Source organism: Lethenteron reissneri, chromosome 54 (genome assembly GCF_015708825.2).
Source record: "Lethenteron reissneri isolate LAM-NWPU_2019-01 chromosome 54, ASM1570882v1, whole genome shotgun sequence".
In the NCBI taxonomy this organism is placed as follows: Eukaryota; Metazoa; Chordata; class Hyperoartia; order Petromyzontiformes; family Petromyzontidae; genus Lethenteron; species Lethenteron reissneri.
This window is the reverse complement of record NC_083832.1, coordinates 9,656,692-9,675,103: the sequence shown is the minus strand read 5'-3', so window position 1 is coordinate 9,675,103 and position 18,412 is coordinate 9,656,692. Positions and strand designations below refer to the sequence as shown.

General features: G+C 45.9%; 1 protein-coding gene across 1 annotated transcript in view; it reads right to left on the bottom strand.

Moving 5' to 3' along the window:
* Positions 1-11,779, bottom strand: part of LOC133356394 (leucine-rich repeat neuronal protein 1-like) — a 117,194-nt gene extending 105,415 nt beyond the window's left edge. Inside the window, exons 1-2 of the mRNA XM_061573901.1 lie at positions 11,583-11,779; positions 10,896-10,988 (exon numbers count right to left, since the gene is read on the bottom strand). The gene's annotated coding sequence lies outside the window, so the exon portion shown is untranslated. The remainder of the gene's footprint in view (positions 1-10,895; positions 10,989-11,582) is intronic.
* Between the last annotated feature and the right edge of the window lie 6,633 nt (positions 11,780-18,412).

Here is an 18,412-nt window from a genome sequence, read left to right as displayed (position 1 = left end):
AATGCAAAACCTCACCACAGCGCCCCCACCCCCCCCCCTTTTTTTTGTTACCGGTGCCAAAAAATCTCGTTTAAAGAGTTTTATCATCATGTCTATTCAAATGCCGCTTGCCAAGCAGCGGGGGGTTCTCGAGTTATGGAAGGCCTTTTGCTCATATCCATCCGTTGATCAGACGAGAGGACCCGTGCCGTGTCGATTTCGTAAACGACAAGCGGTGGTTCATCTTCTTGGTTCTTTCGGTAAAGTCACGTAGAAGGGAAGTAATAAAATAATAAAAATTATTTTATTACGTTTTATTTTTATTATTTTATTACTTTCCTTCTACGTGACTTTACCGAAAGAACCAAGAAGATGAATCCCTGCAGTCACGAAAGCTTTAAATAGAAATTTGACAAGCGGTGGCTTTTTTTTTTGCAAGGGGATATGGTTGGCTCTGGTTTGATGTTGATGTAGGGGTACTTTGCATTCAAAAGGTTTTTTTTTTTATTGTGGCTGCCACGGAGGTGATTCAATGAGTAGGCAAATAAGCTGACACGATGAATATAACGTGCGTAAATTATTTTAGTTGCATCTTTTAAAGCTGTTTCATTAGCAGCGTGTCAAATGAAAGTGCTGCAGGTACAGGGGTAAATGGAATGTGTCTTTTCAGTGAAAAAAATATAATGCTTTGAGGTTATTTCTCTATTTCTAGAAAAAAATGTCCATAGCTAAAAAGATGGAGTGATGGATGGAATATGTTACTTGCAATGTACGCAGACGATGAGTTCGTCGTCAGAAAACATGAGGCTAAATGTAAGGTCGCCTCGGTAGCGCTACTGCTAGGCCAGTACACTAAGCTGGCGCAGCTGAAATCCTGGGTTTGTATCCAGGTCCCGTGATTAAGCCGCCTTCTCAAGCATCACCAGTCAACGGTCTGCAGGAAACAAGTTTATACCTTACAAAGCAAAAATAATAAAAATCATAATCATCATCAATATACGTAAGATTTTCATATTAAACATTTCCATTTGGTTGTCCCATTTTGGTTCTATTAACATTTGGTTGACATTGTTGCAGGAAAGACACTTTTTCGTATGTCCTCAGCATGGGTAAGGAGGACTGTTTCACAGGAGCTCAAGAGTAAATCGTCCACGATAGCATCATCCACGGCATTCTGTGGCACTGCCTACCGCGAGGGTTACACACGTGCATCCGTTTGTTTCATGAAACGAGGCTACACGTGGAGGATACGTTGGCGGGAAGAAGAAAAAATATGAGAGTAGAAAAAAACAACGAACAAAAAAATGCGTTTCTACTTAGAGACCAGACAAAAGTTGCAAAAAGCCGAGATGAAATACATTTCCCCCGTGCATCCGTTTGTTTCATGAATCGAGACTACAAGTGGAGGATACGTTGGGGGAAGAAGAAAAACTATGGAGAGAAGAGAAAACAAAACGAACAAAAAAATGCGTTTCTTCTTAGACACAAACCAAAAGTCGCAAAAATCTGAGATGAAATGCATTTCCCCGTTTGCCAATTGCATTGATCAACGAGCCATCGGCAGCCACGCACGCCGCGTGCTCCACAACACGCGCACCTCGCCGCGCTTCACGCACCTGTCACGGTGGCGACGTTTCTAAGAGAGCATTCCAGAATTTGATTTAATTTCAGAGGACAAGGTCAACACCAAAGGGCGCAGCGACACAAAGAAGCGGTTCCAAATCTCTGCCTATCTCTTGCACCGTAAATATCTCTCAATACGTTGGATAAATCCCTGTCGGGGATGGGCATCCACCCACCGTAGTATCTCTTCCTGAATTGCTACATTGAGTCTCAGACCCACAATTGATGTAGTGGCTTCCCACAGGGTCGGCTGCAGATGCACTACTTCGTGAATAGCTTTGATCGGACTCGACAAAACGTTTGCAGGAGGAGAGAGACACGACCTTATTGGCTGGGGTTTGCATTTCGCGTAAAAAAAAATCTAATTCCAACAATGCATACGCACGCATTGGCCGTTTGGAAATACTATGAACTGTGGTGCAGTGGTAATGGCCTCGTGGTTTGCGTGTTTACTGGTTCGATCCCAGCAGCCAGCCTCGTTAATACCACAGGTGTAGTGGACCGCAAAGAAGCGCACCGTTTACTTGACGGCGTGACGGCAATGACCCCGCGACGTCAATCGGAAAAGTGTAGGCCACGTGTGCTGTTGTCACAGTTTCAAATTGCTTGATTGAGTAAAACCACGTAGCAACATCGCCTCCCCATATCGGTAGATGATACTCGCCTTGGTGAAACGTAGAGCCCTGGTGAAAGCCTCGCCCCCCCCCCCCCCCCCCCATACGAATGTCGTGAACTGCCCAATGGACGCATTACCCGGTTTGGTTAGATATCTGTAATGGTCAATGTTTCTGTTTGGGTGCTTTAAAGGAGCGCTCTTTTAAGCTTTGCAGGAACGGCAAGAGCTCCAAAATCTAGGGCCCACTTTGACAAATGCTCATTTTTGTTCCGTTTCTTGGTGAAGATGTGACAAGTTCTCCATTAACAATTGTGTGGCAAGGCACCAAAATAGTGCATTTCAGCTGTTTCACAAATATACAAATCTGGCACCAAAGGTATAATTATTTTTTACCCCCCGGACATTTCTAAGTTAAGGTATATTTCAGATTGCGTTAATATGGACAGGCATTCATCCAGCAGTGGATAAAAAGTCACATTATTTGACAGAGGCGCTCACGACCATCATAGAAGAATTCACACCCAAAACAAAGTGTCACTACAGACTAACAACAGGCTTAGTCTATAAGCCATATCATTCGTGCACAAATTGCCATAGTGGATGTCTGTTTGTTTTAAATCAAGTTTTAACATTAATGAAAACTATGTGTAAAGAATTAGCCACACATTTTCAACAACAAAAAATCATGCGAGCTTGTTTTTATTGAGAAAGCGTCACGTGACCTGGAGGTTGGGCAGACGTGTTTAATGGAGGGAAACAATAGCTGGGCAACCACCGCCTCACTGCCATCTGCGAGTCGCGACGCGATCCATGTTGACCAAAATTCCAGGGGCCGCGCGGTGGTGCGTCATTAATGAAGTTTGTAAAGTCTGCAAAATGACGAGAAAAGCCCATCATAGCAGACTAATAGTGTTGGCCGGAAATCCATACTTTGAAACGATGAGGTGTGCGTTTGGACAAGGCAAAGAGAGCGATGGGTTTGCACGCCATTCATCAGTCATCCACAGAAGCCAACTGGGGTGGTGAGACCGTGTCAACATTAGCCACTGAAGCTGGTCTTCTTCGAGGCGAATGCCAAGCACGTGTAGAATATGCGTCCGGGTTTAAGTTTGCGGCAATTCGATAGCTTCGGGAGTAGCACACCTAATACCGTTCACTCCGCCGGAGAGCGGGCACAGAATGCGGTTGTTCGCAAGATGGTCCGTTGTTTGGTGAGGCCAGCGTCGGTGACTGAAGCCACGAGTTTTGTTGCACGGATTCGACAATGCTTACACTGGTCAACAAAAAAAACATTTTTTTCTGGCCTGGACTTTTGCAGCTGTTCTAGACTAATTTCAGGGTGCTGATTCCAATTCTGATCTCAGACTTGCTCTGTCACATCTCATTTTTATGCTATCGGCATACCCCATTTTCATTGATTTTACCAGAAATTAACTCTGTCACTTATGATTGCAAGTTGTTGCGAGTCAGTGATTGCTTTAGTGTTAAATATGGTGCTGTATTTTTAGGATAGTGTGTTTATAATATCATTTTATGTAGATATCCACATTTATTTAATATTTTTCTTCTGCAGTTTTTATTGAAAATGCAATATTTGATATCTCAAAAACCTGATGTGATAGACAAAAACGGATGCCAGATTTGGAATCAGCACCCCAAAATTACATTAAGACCGTTGTAATACCTTATGCCAGAAAAAGTGTGTTGACCAGTGTTATCTGTACACAAATCGTGCAACCATTAACATGGACGCGTGATACTGCTGCAGATTGATCGGCTCGTATTCTTTAAAGGAAATGAACGGTGATTGCTTCTCTGTGATCCTGAATGTGGAATTTCCGTCGCTTGGTCAGAACCACCGATAGAGATGAGTACTTGTACAATATGCCTTTGAGTTTGGGAACACAATGTGACTTTAACAAAAAGTTTTACACAGAAGATACACCTCTTCGTCCCATTGTCTCAACTATCAACTCCCCCACCTATAAATTGGCTCGTTTTTTGTCTGAAATCCTACGGCCTTTCACTGGAAAAACCACCTCTGCGGTACTAAACTCTACTGACCTGGTATCGACAATCAAGGGGATTGCCCTGTCCCCAGACGACCTGCTTGTCAGTTTTGATGTGGTTTCCTTATTCACCAAGGTTCCTGTACCTGACACCATCGCAATCATTGAAGACTTGGTTCATCAAGGACTGAATGCTGGGGTACCCCCCCTGGTGAGACACTGCTTAACCAATACATACTTCACCTGGAATGGAACTTTCTACAAGCAAACTGAGGGCACCCCAATGGGCTCCCCCCTATCTCCGGTTGTAGCCAACATCTTCATGGAGAAATTTGAGACGGACGCCATCCAGACTGCCACTCTACGCCCGACCTTATGGAAGAGGTACGTAGATGACACTTTTGTCATCTGGCCACATAGGCCGGCCTGCTCTAGACCAATTTCTCGACCACATCAATTCCATACACCCAGCCATCAGATTCACCATGGAAGTCGAAAAGATGGCAAGCTACCCCTTTTTGGATGTCCTAATCAAAAGGAGACCTGATGGTTCAATGAGCCACTCTGTCTACAGGAAAGCCACCCATACGGATGCTTACCTAAAACCGGATTCCCACCACCATCCATCCCAGAAGAATTCCCTCATCAAGACTCTATATCATAGAGCCCAATGCATCTCCGACCAGGAACACATTTCCAGTGAACTCAAACACGTACGCCAAGCTCTTAAGGCTAATGGTTACTCCGACTACACAATCCGCAAAGCCATCACTCCAACCATCAAGAAGGATCCTGTTGAGGAGCCTTTCAAGACCATCACCTTACCCTACATTGCTGGGGTCACAAAAAAGATCTCCAAAATCCTGATTAAACACAAGATCCAGGTCCGATTCAACACAGTACATAAAATCCGTGATCTGGTACCGTCTGTAAAAGATGTGGTTCCAGACATACAGTACCCTGGCGTCTACAAACTAAGTTGCCTCTGTGGTAGCAGTTACATTGGGGAAACCAAACGACATGTCTCGGACCGCATCCGTGAACATAAAGCAGACCTGAAACACGGTAGGACAAACACCTCAGCCGTGGCAGATCACTGTTACAACTCAGTGGGCTCACATGACATTGACTTCTCCAAGACAGAGGTTATCTGCAAGCCATCTGGCTATCATGAGAGATTCGTTCATGAGGCGATCTACATATACAAACACAGAGACAATTTTAACCGAGAAGATGGATTCTGGCTTAGCAATCATTGGAAGGACGTAATAAACCATTTCGGATCTTAACTGATTGTGTTCACGTTTACGGTGACTTTCAGACCGCGTTCCACTCACTGTCATGGTGCAGTGTGCAGAGTAATGTATGGTGTCGTAATTGTATAGTAAATATATAGCAGTGTGATACACATTAAGGTGGGTAGAATAATACATAGTGTTATATTAAAAATGGATAAGGCAGCAACTGCAGCAGCAGCAGTAACTGCAGCAGCAACAGCAACTACAGCAGCAGTAGCAGCAACTGCAGCAGCAGCAGCAACTGCAGCAGCAGCAACTGCAGCAGCAGCAGCAACTGCAGCAGCAGCAGCAACTGCAGCAGCAGCAACTGTAGCTCCCTTTGATGCTGTTAATCCTGCATAATGCACATGCATATGCAGTACTAATCACATTCCTGCATTTCCCATGAATATGCTAAATTCCTCGTGATATGCAAATTCATTTGTCAATGCGCCCAGCTTATATATATGCTCCAAGCTCGTGTGCTGCTTCATTCAGACTCTGTCGCCTCGACGGGCCTGGTTTTCACCTGAGGACGGCTGCTTGCGTTGTGGCCGAAACGTCGTGAAAATTATTTTATTATGTTTTATTTTTATTATTTTATTACTTCCCTTCTACGTGACTTTACCGAAAGAACCAAGAAGAAGTTTTACACAATGAAGAATCAATGAATGGTAGTGATGAGAACTGATTTTACAACAGCAAGCTGGAATTGTCTCATTCTGCTGGAAGGGTGGATCTTTAAACGGAATACAATCGTTAATAGAACTGCATTTCACGAGTGAACTTAAGCCCCATTCCGGCTCCTTCCTCCACCATCAACTAGCTTTTAAGCTCGTCAAGTTTACGAATGACAGGACAGATTAGATATTTTACACCACCTCCCACCACCCCCACTGGATTGGAGTGGTGATACATTTTTTTCGTCACAGTTATTTCTAGCCGAGGACAAAAGCTATTGGTCATAATTAACTCAATATCATTACCGCATGTTCCTCATTCTTTCTGATCAGAAATTAGTCCCTCTCAGAACTCTGGACAACATAAATTACCCGAGTAGTTTCTGTGACTGACTCGTTGACCCACAGATGGGCGAGTAAAGTTTCTTATCACGCAGATGCTTCAATAAATTGCTGACTAAATACAAAATTACGATCGCAATTACGGCGTTTGCTTACTGTCGCCGAGCAAAGAAATGTCTCGTCCTGCTGGCTGAACAGCCATCGGGAAGCTCTCGTTGTTTCGGGCAGCTACCCTTCGTGAGGAAGCATCCGCAATATTACGTAAACCTTGTTACGATTTTTTTTTTTTTACGAAATCGTTATTCATTGCGCGTGTTCGGCGAAGCAGCAACTCTCTTTGCGCACGCGTTCATAGTTCCGAAGGGGAAAAAAAAGGCGGCAGTCGATTGTGCGATATGAAGAGCGACGGTGAAGCGAGTCGGACCGTCATTATCATCAGCTTAGTGCCATCTTGGCTCCGCTCTTTCCGCTCCCCATGCGGCTTTCCCTTCCCCAGAGCCAAATCTCCCACCCACTCTGTGGATCATTGAAATTCACTGAGAGCCAGTGGTGAGCGTCCAAGATAATAATCATCATCAGCCATGGTCAATCCGCTGCTGGATGAAAGCCACCAAAAAACTCCCCCCTCCCCCACCGCAATCTTGCGCTTTGAACACAAACGGGTTTCCTTCGCTCCATCTCCACGATGGACGGAAAACTCCTCCACGCAATTTCCATCCGAGTGGACGGAGCAGAGATGATACGAGTCTTTTTAAACTATTTTTAATGTGCATCGTCGCTTTGCATGAACACCCACGGAAAGCCGTTGTACGAGTAACAAATACGAGCTTTTTCGAAGGCATGGCGTGAATAGGAACACGTTAGATCATTGCTAATCACGATAGGACTTTTTTTTCTTGCAGGATGATTCATAGAAAGTAGTTTATATGCAGAATTATAAGGTAGCACATGCACTGACAGTTTCATTAGTGCCTCGCTCGGTTATTCATAGCATCATAGTCCATGGGATGTCTGCGACAACAATTTCCCAATGCAAATTGTATTGCTAATAAACGAGCGTAATGATGCGCTGTTACGGTACAGTACTACACCCTTTCCAAAGCTTCACTGCATCTGCAGTGTGCCCGGTTTACGAATAGACATGGTAATGATGTCCCATTTCCCAATAGAAATGTCTGATTGGAAATGGGCATTGCGTAATAAGTACGCGTGTTCTGCGAGCCTGTGGGCGCGTGCACGCCTGCCCGTTGCGTGTGTCATCTTCTTCTTCGGCAGAACGCATGCACATAAAAGAACTGTCCGGATGACTCAAAAATGTTTTGTTAAGGAGCGCTCACGCCATCATAATGGGAATATTCCAAAAAAAACTCTGAATTCTCTTGGCAAATAACGATGAGAGCGGTGTCCATTACGATTCTTTTAAACAATACAGCGATGGGACAAAGACACGAAAGGTTTTTTTTTTTGGCAGGACATTCAGTCTACTAATCAATATATGCATGCACCTATAGGAGAATATGCAAATCAGACACACAAAGACAAAGATCCCCGCATAGAGTTTGCAGACTGTAGGGGCAAGTGCTGTTAACTCGTGCCTATGAAGACCGGCACGGCACACGAGGGGGTGGGTGGCCAGCACCACGCCCGGCCGCCTTTGTCTCCCTAGTGGCGATATTTACACACCGCGCCAGGTACTCATTTGAGGCCGAGTCGATCTAGGGGAGGCCAAGGACCGGTGTTGGTCGTGAGTGCGAATTGAACTCGGCGAACCACTACACTACCGCTCTCCCACACAAGACGCTGTCATGTCGCACGCACACAAAGACCCCCCCCGTAACACACACACACACTAGCTCACACACACACCCTATCTCACACACACACACACTAACTCACACACACACACTAACTCACACACACACACTATCTCACACACACACACTATCTCACACACACACTATCTCACACACACTACACACTATCTCACACACACTATCTCTCACACACACACACTATCACACACACACTATCTCACACACACACACTATCACACACACACACTATCTCACACACACACACACGCTAGCTCACGCACACACAATTTTAAACCGAATCCGTGTGTTTGCAGCCGCGAATATACACAGTTAAGTGCATTGCGGCCAAACCCGTTTAATGTACAGTACAATCACGTATATATATCACTTATCCGACCTCCCTGGACGCAGCATCACAGATGATTCGCAAAGCTGAGCAAAGCATACACGCAAGGCTTGCGACAGCAATTTTAAACACCACGTCCCCCACAAGCAAGCAGAAATAACAGCAACAGCTAGCAACAATCCTGCCACCCTCTATTCAGCAGATATTTTTTTTTCTTGCGTTGGCTTCATATATAATGTATGCACAGGAGTGTGTGTGTGTGTTGGTACATAGGTGTGTGTGAGTGGGGAGCGGTGGTGTAGTGGTTAGCGCGCTGCACTACGAACCTGGCGCCCCGGGTTCGATTCCCGCTCACGGCAAACACCAGTGACGATTATCTGAACCGGTCCTGGGCCTCCCCTATGTCGACTCAGCCTCAAATGAGTACCTGGTGCGGTGTGTAAACATCGCCGCTAGAGAGACAAAGGCGGTCGGGCGTGGTGCTGGCCACCCACCCCCTCGTGTACCGTTCTGGCCTTCATAGGTCCTCGCTAACAGCACTTGCCCCTACAGTCTGTGAAGGCTATACGGGGGATCTTTGTCTTTATCTTTTGTGTGTAGGTGTGGGTATGTATATGTGTCTGCATGTGTGTGTGTCGTCGGTGTGTTTGTGTGGTGCTTGTTGGGTCGGAGTCAACGCGATGCGCTCCGAGCCCGGCGACCCGAGTTCGATTCCCGCTCACGACCCAACGCCGGTGACGATTATCTGAACCGGTACTATGCCTCCCCTAGGTCGACTCAGCCTAAAATGAGTACCTGGCGCGGTTTGTGAAATCGTCGACACTGGGGAGACAAAGGCGGTCGGGCGTGGTGCTGACCCACCCACCCAATCGTGGACCGTGTCGGCCTTCATAGGCGCTCGCTAACAGCACTTGCCCCAAAAGTATGTTAAGGCTACACGGGGGGTCTTTATCTTTGTTTATCTGTGTGTGTGTATGACCATATGTCTGCGTGGTGTTATTTATGTCCGCCTGTGTTGGTCTGTGTGTATGTATGTGTCTGCATGCGAGTGTTTTCTGTACATCAGCATGCGTCTGTGTATTTGTTCCTGTCACTTTATATACCTGTGTGTGTGTTTGTTTGTCTGTCTGTATGTATGGGTCTGTAGTCATGTGGCCTTCATATGTGGTGGTCGCTAACAGCACTTGCCGCAAAAGTATGTTAAGTCTACGCGGGGATCTTTGTCTTTGTATCCCTGTACTTGTTTGTGTACGTCTGTGTGCTTTTGTATATCTTTCCTATGTTTATTTTAAAGTTTTTTTTCATGTGTGTGTCTGCATGCATATGTCTGTGTTGTTCTGTGTGTGTGTCTGCACGTGTGCGTGTGTGTCCACGTGGCTAGCTCTGTATCTGCGCGTGCATTTCTCTTCGTGTTTCAGTTAGTGCATGAGTGTTTTTGTGTATTTGTCCGTGTGTTTCTGTCTTTCTATCTGTATGTTCCTGCAATGTCTGTCTTGGGGTGTAGGCGTTTGTGTGCACGTGTTTATCTGTACGTATGTCTTCCGTATAGATGTTTGTCTCTCATTGTATGTTGATTTAAATGCACGTGTTTGACGTGTCTCTATGTTTCTGCATGTCTGCCTGTGTACGTGTGCAAATATTTAGTGTATATATCCACGTGCTTGTTTCTAGTGTCTAGTTGTCCGTGTGTATATGTTTGCATGGCTTGTATGTGGGGAGCGGTGGCGCAGTAGTTAGCACACTGTGCTACAAAACCAGTGAACCAAGTTCTATTCCAACTCACGACCAATAACAGCGGTGAAAATCTGAACCAGTTCTGGGCCTCCCCTAGGTCGACTCAGCCTCAAATAAGTACCTTGTGCGATGTGTAAACATCGTGACTCGGGAGACAGAGGCAGCCGGGCGTGGTGCTGGCAACCCACCCCCTCGTGTGCCCTCCCGGCCTTCAAAGGTGCTCGCTAACAGCACTTGCCCCAACAGTCCGTGTCAGACTATACGGGGGAGCTTTGTCTTTGCATGCCATGCATGGGTGTCCGCGCGTGCATTTCTGGACGTCCAGCCGACGTTCCCGTGCGCGTGTGCGTCCGTGTCCACACGCGTGCCCGTTAACTCGAGTCAGTGGCATGCAAATACGACGAAGCGAGAACGTCAGCTGCGTCGAAGTGATGCGCTTTGAATTGGAGACAGAATGGAACGAGATGACCCTTACCTGCCGTCGGGCCACGCACGTCTTGAGAAGCACTGAGGAAGGCCCGCTGCTTGACAGAGGTGTGTTCTTTCCACTGCTGTGAATCTCAGTGCCCTGCGTTCAACGATGAGACATGAAGAAAGGGGTGGGTGGGGATATTTATTTATGAGCAAATTGTTGAAGCTGTTGCCAGCTGTCACACGGTCGTCCCTGCCGTCTTCAACGCGCTGAGCTGAACACGTCCGGGCATCACTCGTCCTGGAGCAACTTCTCTGCGACCGGGACGAGACGCTGTCCCGTCACCAATAAACCATCTCAAATAGCCGAGCAAAAAATATTCATATAATAACCACAGAAAACTGTTACGCGCCAACTGAATACATTTGGCGGCACGGCTCAACAGCACGCACGGCATTGAGACAATTACAGCTACACCGCTTAACTATGCACACACATGCGCCGTATGCATGCGCTGTTTGTGTGTGTGTCCATATGCCGAATATGTCTGTCTTTTATTTAAGAGCTTGGTACTGCTGCCGTGGTGTTCCTCTGCTCCCCATCTACCTCTCCCTTCTCTCTCTCTCTTCTCTCTCCCTTCTCTCTCTCTATGCTCTCTCGCTCTCTGTGGCAAACTCGACTGTGGAGCTCTTCCCCCTTCCCAGGCAGCTGCCAGGATACTGGGAGAGGAGAGACCATTGGGGGCCGTACTTGTTGGACGAGGAGCGGACCGATGCGCAGCGCCGAACCCGAGGTTTTGGAGCTCTCTCCCAACCCAGAGGCGAAATCCGTACGCGTGTGTGGGAGAGAGCGAGCGAGCAGGCGTGTGTGTGTGTGTGAGAGAGAGCGAGCGAGCGTGTGTGTGTGTGGTAGAGAGAGAGCGAGCGTGTGTGTGTGGGAGAGAGAGAGCGAGCAGGCGTGTGTGTGTGTGTGGGAGAGAGCGAGCGAGTGTGTGTGTGTGGGAGAGCGAGCGAGCGAGCGTGTGTGTGTGTGGGAGTGGAGCTGTCATTGGCTGATCGTGCGGAGAGAGAGGGTGCCTGGCTGTCACAGTGCTCAGCTCCGAACAGCACATGTGCCCAGATGGTGGAGAGTGTGGCGATCTTCTGTTACAATTAGAAGCTGTGTGTGTGTGTGTTGGTGGTGGTGGGTAGATATGTATGTTTAACACAGAGGCTTTCTCGAACAATATCATCCATAATACAGGTTTTTTTGGGGGGTTAGATGGCGTAAATGTGTATATGTGTCGGTAAAACCCGCCACCACCCGACACAGCCATTTAGTGAGGGTTGTCACGTAACAGAACGTGCCGATTCGTTACTAGCACAGCACACCGGTGTGTTTGAGATCGATTACTCTCCAACACACCAGTGTGCTGAACTAGTAACGAATTGGCATGTTTTGTTTACGTGACAAACCTCACTAATTGGCTGTGTCGGGCGGTGGCGGGTTTAACGACACATTTATATATTTACGCGATATAACCCCCCAAAAAACTTCTATTATGGTAGATATGTATGGTTGCATGAGCTTATGTAATAGCATGAATTAACCGTTGCAACGTCTTTTGTTGAACCCCACACTCTGCCAATCAATCATGGTGGCCGTTTGACCATACTTAACCACGTTGGTCAGTGAAAATTAGGGAAATGAGGGGGAGGTGATTAACCGGTTCAGATATCAATCGCCACTGTTTTTACCCGTAGCCAGGTATCCAACTCGGGCGGCAGAGTTCACTGGGCGGTGCGCAAACCACGGCGCCGCCACTCCACCACATATCTTTGAGCGCCTGCACGAGTGGCTGGTGGCACGTGTGCATCAGTGCACGTGAGAGCAACACGTGTACAGCTATTTCGTCATTCTGCTGCTGGACGAGGGCCTCTCCAGTCCGTGTGCGTCTTGGGGGGTTATTGGACAATTATTTCATCGCGCTGGTCAGCGAGGGTTGGTGACAAATTTGGAACGTGAGCATGGAAGTACAGCACAACAGTGGAGTTTGTTAAGCTGGTCAATGCTGGTAACACAGTCCTGCAGCAGCCTACAACACAGATGTGTGCATGGTGGTCTCCCATTCAAGCCCTGTCCAGTTTCAAACTTGCTCAGCTTTTACAATATATCGAGATCGGATCGATCCCGAGTGATTTGGTCATAAGCTGAATGCTTGTTTACGTGTGAATCTTGATCCAGTTATGAGGATGTTTATCTCTGAGTGTACAGATGAACGGTACTTGTTTTGTTAATGAGAGTATATGTATTAAATATCGGCGATTGTAATATGTTAACATAATGTTAGTGAGTGGATGTGTAGCGGTTAGCGCGCTGCGACAAATCAGGCGACCCGAGTTCGATTCCTGCTCACGGCCAACATCAGTAACAATTATCTGAACATGTCGTGAACTTATCCAGTTCTACTCAGCCTCAAAGGTATACCTGTTGTGATGTGTAAACATCGCCACGTTCATCGGTTGCTCGCTCACAGTACTTCCCCCAAAAGTCCTTTGAAGCTATAATGGGGATATTTGTCTTTGATGTCTATATACATGTGTGTATATAAGTATGTATGATCGTATCTGTCAATGCAGATTAATATCATTGAAATATGACTATTAGGGAATGGCTGGGACCATAGCTGCACGCAAATTGTGTAAATAACAGAACAACTTGAATAATGTTAACGGTATGCATACGAAACACCGATATAAATGTAATAATTTATGTCTCCATCGTCTTAAAACCAACCTCACATGCCCCCTCTTCCCCGTTTAAAATCCAGTGCAGAATACTTCGTAGATTAATTTAGTTTTGACTGCTCCAAATATCTATATATTGTTATATAGACTAACTTACAGTCTAATGTATGTTCACGAACCTCCCCCCCCCCGCCCACCAACACCTCCGCATTTGTTCTCCCTAAAACAGACACCAGGCAAAAGAGGAGAAACCATTCTCCGCTTTATCCACAGATCAAAGGGGTTCCACGTGGCTCCCACGGACAAACGCGCAACGGGTGCGCGGTGTCTGATTGGCTATTTTCGCCGGCCATAATGTACACACACACAAAAAAATGGTGCAAGCCGGTCCCGAAAAAAAAACATTGAAATTCCGCGTGCGTCCTACACGCGCGCCTTCCCCGATGCGCCTTGCAGTTCCGTGTTGCCCGCATTGGGTGGAGCTGTGTTCTGCCTTGTACGCCTGCGTCCAGCTATGAATATTGCTGGCGGGGGGGGACCTATGATTACATTGAAAGGCTTGTTATGGCAGCTTCCCCTGAGACTGGCATTCGCCGCTGTTGTAATATTAATTTCTGCAAAGTGTCGCTTGCACAATTTAAACGAGGCGTCTCTCCCCCCCCCCCGCCCACCTTACGCCAGAAGGCCGTTTCGGTCGCACTCTTAGATCAGCGGGGAAGCTGAACGTCTTTCGTGGTATCCAAGGGGGGTGTTCGAAATCAGGAGGGGCGAAGGTTTCCGGGTTGCTATGATCCCGTCGTATCAGGAATGCTGACACAAGTTTCTTCTTTCAGAGTCACATTTTTAAAACGAGTACGTTTGCATGAGTGTATTGTTTGACTGGATTAATTTGTCAGTGGTTATGATATTTTTCATTGTAAATTGCCCTTGGATCTTCTGTATTAAGAGCACTATATAAAAGCTAAGTGTGATATATATATGCAGTATATAAAAAATACAAAAGTAAAATAAGATGTTTTTTGGGCACAATTAAAATATTTAGATTACGTCTTTGCAAGGTTTGTTACCTAATTATTATCAACAACCCAAAGACGAATCACCCAAGAGCCAAAGAGCCTTAACCAAATGTGAACTATAACAACTGTAAACTATTAAACTATAAAAATATATATACATGTAAAATCTATCAAAACTAAAATAGTACACGCGGGGACATCTTGGGAAATGATTCTCAAGGCCCAGAAGGGCATTTCCTTGGAAAGCAAACCCACCAACAATAATAATAATAATAAAAAGTTAATTACACCCCAACGTACGCTCATGTGCAATGTCCTTCCCTATATTCAATTAATGTGCCCTCTATTTTCTACCTTTTATTTTACTTTGATAATCGTCCACTCATTGTACATTGCGTATATTTTATACAAGCCTAGACCTCATTATAAAGCAAAACACCCCACCATAGGAATGTGGAATTTCCACCGACGACTGAGAGCTTCCAACAGATGTTGTCATTGGAGCAGGCAGAGACCCCACGACGTTGACTCCACCGCACAGCCGACAAAGCTTGGACAAATTTGAAAGCAAAATCTGTACGCGTAATTAGCGCTTGCCTTCTGTGTGGAAGTCTTATATTAATTATATGAATCCGACGAGGGTTAAACAAAATACAAAAAAAACACTTCCCTCCAACAGTAATTATGCAGGAGTTCTGTGCAGTGTGGAATTAGTGCGCGGATTGCCCAAAGGGACCGTACATTGTACCGTAAATATCTGAGCAAAGCGGTATGTTGGTTCTATCAGTAGTTTACCCCTCATGAGCAAGGTGGTAACGCTTTCCCGGCTAAAAGTAATTATTCATCGGGAGCGTTTGTGTCTACAGCTTTTTGGCACAAGCAATCCCATCCGAGGTTTGTTAGCCTTGCTCTAACGGTAAACACATTGGGACTTGGAGTTCAAAGGTCTTCTGGATCCATCTCCCTGAGTGGCAGGTTAAAACTACAGGGCAAGGTGTTTATTTTTATATATATATATATGTTTTTTTTTCCTTAGCTCTGTCCACCCAGCAGCGTAAATGGTTCCATGGGCAGCTAGTCGTCCGATCGCTTGTGGTAGGTTAAAACGTGGGTACTCCCACCAAATTCGAGGCGTAGAGGCCAGCGCTTGCTTGCTTGTGCCTGTTGTCTGCACGGATGCGTAACGTTATGCCCTCTAGTGGGGCACTGTAGACTTCAGGGCAGAGGTGTGAGCAGGGGAATTGGAGGGGTGGAACAGTCGTCACCATCACATTTGAAACACACTGGAAGCGTTCACGGTCGCGATGTTGCAACAATAATGTCCTAAGTGTTACATCTCCCATTTTTTATGGGTTCGTCTGCAAGCCACTCCGGGTTTCCACTCACTTGAAAAAAAAAAAACTCCAATAATGGATTTGCGCAAACATTTCAGGACCCTCGTGAAAGATTGCCGAGGCTCAGCGATGCTTTCCTGGACGTATAAATTGTCACATCATTTGTATTATTATTATTACGTCCAATCTGAAAGCAGTGAATCAGAGCCAAGCAAACGTGATTGAAAACATGATCCACAAACCCATTGCATTACCAGCCCCTGCACCCAGAGACTCAATGAATAATCGCGATTAGTATCATAAATCAACATTCCCGACAGTGGTATCACCTCCAGTGGCTGTAGATGTGACGTTAATCCATTATGTGTACATATAAAACACCGAGTTTTCCCGGTATAGCCTTAACAGACTGTTGAGGCAAGTGCTGTTAGCGAGCACCTCTGAAAGCCCCACTGTGGCACACGAGGGGGTGGGTGGCCAGCACCACGCCCAGCTGCCTTTATCTTCCGAGTGATGATGTTTTCACATCGCAATAGGTACTCATTTGTGGCTGAGTCGACTCAGGGGAGACCAGAAACAGGTTCCAATATATGTCATTGGTGTTTGCCGTGAGCGGGAATCGAACTCGGCTTTGCTGGGTTCGTAGTGCAGCGCGCTAACCGCTACCCACAGTACATACGACAAGGACACACACATTGTTAATTGGAGTTAAAAAATAACTCACTAACACACACCTTGTGAAAGACCCGACATAGACGATAACTGGGTTTCATCTTCCACGAAGTTCATGGTCCACCCTAAATCGCATCAGCACAAACCATGGCAGATGTGCACACTTGATGCACAATGGGGGGAAAAATCTCTCCAGTGTGCAACTCTGGTCATCCAGAAGACCGTACAATATAAAAATTCGCGATCTACAAATACAAAGGAGAAGTTACAGAGATACACTCAGCTGCTTCTGATGCGGTTATCTGGCTTGACGACCTGAATGTGAAATTGTAGTTGTTGCTCTCTGCATCTACATCAGCCGTACGAAAGAAGAAGAATAAGATCGGAAAATGTAAATTACTATACACCGCGTGCGATGCATGTATCACGAGTTTAGGAATCAACACATCATTGCACTCATAATCATTTGCACCATTATTACCCCATCCATTCCACGTAGGTCACACAGGTAGGCTTTCATCCAGCAGTAGTTTGACAAAGGACTGTAAATTATTATGTATTATCATTAATCATCATTTCTTCAATCCACGGTGGGACGAAGGCGTCCGCAAAACTGCCACCACATCCGAGGATCCTGCAATGTCAAGGAGCCACTCAGCATCCGTGCACTCATTCCGATTTCATAGCCTCGTCTTCTTGGTGCGTGTCCCCCAAAGAGACGGAGCGATTGAGTACCGTTGCATCCAATCTTAAAGCCATCCGTGAGTGCCAATCAATTAGAGATTATTAATTATTCTGAAGAAAAAAACCGATTAATTAATGTCAGCGTGATTCACCAAGTCCCCTTCAATCATCATATTACTGTACAAAGATTCACCACCATGGCCAGAAAATCTCGAAGGTCAAACAATTGAGCTAAAATCACTAATATTAGTTGCAGAAAACTCCGTAATAATTTTGCACACTGTCTTGTTTAACATATATTTTCGCATTGTACTATACAACCCACATCGAACAGAAAGAGACCTTGCCTCTAAACATCTGGCAGTTAAATTTCGATTTAAAGCTTTCGTGACTGCAGGGATTCATCTTCTTGGTTCTTTCGGTAAAGTCACGTAGAATGGAAATAATAAAATAATACAAATAAAACATAATAAAATAATTCTCACGACGTTTTGGCCACAACGCAAGTATCCGTCCTCAGGTGGAGAACAGGTCTGTCGAGGAGACAGTCTGAATGGCAATTCACCTGCATCGGTTCAGACGTTCCGGCCTGCTGATGAGACACTGAATATGAAATCCGGTCCCCTTCTGTTGAACCAATGCTGTTGAAACGATGCATTCGATGGGATGTACATATTATATACATTAAAACAACCTTTAGTTTCGATTTAAAGCTTTCGTGACTGCAGGGATTCATCTTCAGTTGTTATGTATAATTTGTTTCATACTTTTTTTTATTTCGATATGGACGGCGAGATATGTGACAGATGCATATTGCACCACAACTCACGGTAGAAACTCTCCACAGAGCGACTCGCAAAACCTCGCAGCCACGCGATGGACCGACGCCGCCACTCTCAGGCGTCATCTCCGCCCCTGGCCATCTGGCGCGTGGCCACGGTCCCGTTGCACACTCACGGCAGCGGTTCAATCTACAGATGCATAGAGGGCCGCCGCCGCTTCCTTGAAGGCCCCCACACCACGTGACACTAAGCTTGGGCTCAGCACTTCACAGGTCACGGTCATCTTCTTGGTTCTTTCGGTAAAGTCACGTAGAAGGGAAGTAATAAAATAAAACATAATAAGATTATTCTCACGACGTTTCGGCC